General features: G+C 40.3%; 1 pseudogene; it reads left to right on the forward strand.

Moving 5' to 3' along the window:
- Positions 1-343: 343 nt before the first annotated feature.
- Positions 344-1,381, forward strand: LOC119473367 (annotated as a pseudogene).
- Positions 1,382-3,275: the final 1,894 nt, after the last annotated feature.

The following is a 3,275-nucleotide window of genomic DNA, read 5'->3' on the forward strand; positions in this document are numbered from 1 at the left end:
TGATTTCTATGAATATTAAAATGACAATTAATGACTTAAAACAATTGTGCTCAAACTTTGCACATTAGAATCACCTGGAGAGGTTTTTAAATATCCCTAATGCAGGCAGTACTCTATCTCATGTATCTCAATTATCAGTATTTTTTTAAACCCAACTGGTTCCAATATTGGAATGCAGCCAATATTGAGGAATCATGCCTTAAAGATAATAATAGTATTTGCATTCAAATGAAAACTTGCTCCAAACTTTGCATTACTAATTACCACTTGGGTTTTCCAGATAACTTAGATATTAAAAATCTCAACGTACATTCTGGGTGGGGGTCTAGGGAGCGCAGCAGCCATGGCGAGCCACATTGTCCTCACCAACAGTGCCAGGATTCCCATCTGGGACTGGGCACCTGGAAGTCCCCTCCAGGCTAGGTGACCAAGGCTGTGAAGGTGGAGAGAAATGTCAGGTACCACCACATCGACTGCACCCACGTGTACCAGAATGCGGTGGGGGTGGCCAATCAGGAGATGCTTAGGGAGCAGGTGGTGAAGCATAAGGCTTATTATCAAGCTGTGGTGCATGCACCATGAGAAGGTCCTGGTGAAAGGGGCCTGCCAAAAGACTCAGCAACCTGAAGCTGGACTACCTGGACGTCCACCTTATTCACTGCCTAAGCAGCTTTAAGCCTGGAAAGGAATTTTGCCCACTGGATGAGTCAGACAATGTGGTTCCCAATGACCCCAACATTGTGAACACATGGCAGCCATAGAAGAGGGGGTAGATGCTGGTGAAAGCTATTGGTATCTCCAACTGTAACCATCTCCAGGTGGAAAGGATCTTAAACAAACCTGGCTTAAAGTATACATCGGCAGTTAACCAGATTGAGTGCCACCTATACCTTACTCAGGAGAAGTTAATCCAGTACTGCCAGTCCGAAGGCATCTTGGTGACCATCTATACCCCCCTTGGCTCTCCTGACAGACTCTGGGCCAAGCCTCAGGCCCCTTCCATCCTGGAGGATCCCAAGATCAAGGTGATTGCAGGCAAGCACAATAAAACTACAGCCCAGGTTCTGATCTAGTTCCCCATGGAGAGGAACTTGGTAGTGATCTCCAAGTCTGTGCATTGCTGAGAACTAAGGTCGTTGACTTTGAACTAAGCAGCCAGGATATGAACACCGTACTCAGCCACAAGAGGAACTGGAGGGTCTGTGCCTTGGTGAGCTGGGCCTCCTACGAAGACTACCCCTTCCATGAAGTTTTGAAGCTGTGGATCCCTGTTCATCCCCAAGTGACCCTGTACCTGTGTTTCCTGTCTCATTTCTGCCCCTGCAAATGTAGTATGGCCTGTGTCACTCAGCAGCGGGACATCAACCTACAGAGCAGCTAGTGAGGGCTTGTCTGGGTTGATATTGGATCTGAGGAACAGTGTCAGTAGAGTAGAAGTCTCTTCCAATTTGCTTTGTTCTTTTTGCCCCACTGGGAAAAGTAAAACCTGAATACCCGTTTCTGACCAAAGGGAAGCAAAATATACCAGGTCAAAATAGTGCCACTAACAGTTGAGTTTTGTCTGCTTGGAACGTAATCCCTTCGGTAAGACTCCTCTTTGCCTCATATAAAAAGTGCTTTGGTTAAAAAAAAAAAAAAAAATCGCAATGTACTCTGTCATATAATTAATGCTTAAATTTCCCAAATTCTGATGATACTAATTTTAACTTGAAATAGGTCCATAACTGACAGTCATTTAGTACAGAAAGTTTGCTGAGTCTTTTCACTTAGAGATAAAACAATTATTTGCTTTTAAATAGCATTTACAGTTCAAGATTGCTTTTTCAAATTGAATGATTCCTCTCTCTTATTTCTCAAATCATTACTCAGTAAGGGAGATAAAGAATCTTAACTATGTTCAACATTTTCAGGCATGATTATTGTAAATATTTTGCAAGTTAGCTTCAGGAACTGAAAAGATTTCTTGATGGCAGGTGATACTTTTGTTGAATCAACAAGATTGACTGGTCTCATGGTTGGTGTTTAGCAAGTCAATCATGTTCACTACACAATAGATAACAGTGAACAAAAATTTTCTTTTATTCATTGGAAGCCTATCCTGTGATACTAAGAACAAAGAAAATCAACTCTCTGTGGAATCAGAGTCAATCTTTCAAAATGTAACACATCCATTAGGAGAAAAAAAGTGTCAGTCAAGAAACAAATTGGCTAAACTGGTTGAAACATCTCTTTAAAATTAAGTTTACATGTTAAAAGGAAAGATTAAAGAAAAAAGCACATTATTTGCTAAGACACAAATATCATCTGATTTTCACCTATTTCACTTTTCTATTTTTGCCCCTTACTACATTTTCAGCACTTTTGGTTTTGAGCAGCAGCAGATGAAATCAAACTGGCTTAAACAGAAAAGAAGATGAATTTAGTGGTGCATATAACTAAAATATCCATGGATATCTGACTTCAGATGCTGCTGGATCCAGTTGCTCAAATTATGTCAGAGTTAGTCTTTCTCTTTCTCCAGACTCTGCTTTTTCTCTTTACTAGCTTAATTTTTAGTTGTTTGTATCCCACAACTGGCAATTATGTCCAATAATCTTCAAATATATATCTCATTGCCTGATCAAGTTTCCATTGCCTGTCACTGAATCAGATTTATAGCCAAGAAGATACTTCTTGGCAAGATCTTGAGTTTGTGCTCATTCTGTGGAGTTGGCGATAGCGCCAACCCAGTTTAAATTACATAAACTGAGAAGAGGTGAGGGTAATGAGGTCCCAAAGGGTAATCAAAGGAACTCTTCCAGAAAAGGGAGAAGGGGAAGAAACACTCAAGGAGGCAAAAATACTACTCTAAAAGAGGTCCTACCTACATCAATTGCCCTTAAGACAGATACATAATTTAAGTTTCCTTTGAGAAGTCCAGGAGAAATGAGCTTAGAAAATCATCTTTTCATCTTTGTTTTTACCCTGCAGCAGAAACTTACAACACATCTATGTTAACTCAATTTTAAGAACGAGGAAATGCCTGATGCACCCAATCATAAATTCTTGAAGTACCACAGTACATAAAGAAGAAACCTGAGGGCTGGGGGAAGTGATGGAATGAGCACACTGTGGTCAGCCTTACTAAGTGTTTTATCTTGTTGAATGTGAAATCCGTCTCTTTTGAGCATAGCTCGGTGCCCACTTTACTCATATGCTCTCCCTTATTCATCTATTGTTGATAAAAAAATTACTTAAACTTAGGGTTTTTAAGTGACTTGAACAAAGAAAATCAA

Source organism: Cebus imitator, unplaced genomic scaffold (assembly GCF_001604975.1).
Source record: "Cebus imitator isolate Cc_AM_T3 unplaced genomic scaffold, Cebus_imitator-1.0 Scaffold152, whole genome shotgun sequence".
Classification (NCBI taxonomy): domain Eukaryota; kingdom Metazoa; phylum Chordata; class Mammalia; order Primates; family Cebidae; genus Cebus; species Cebus imitator.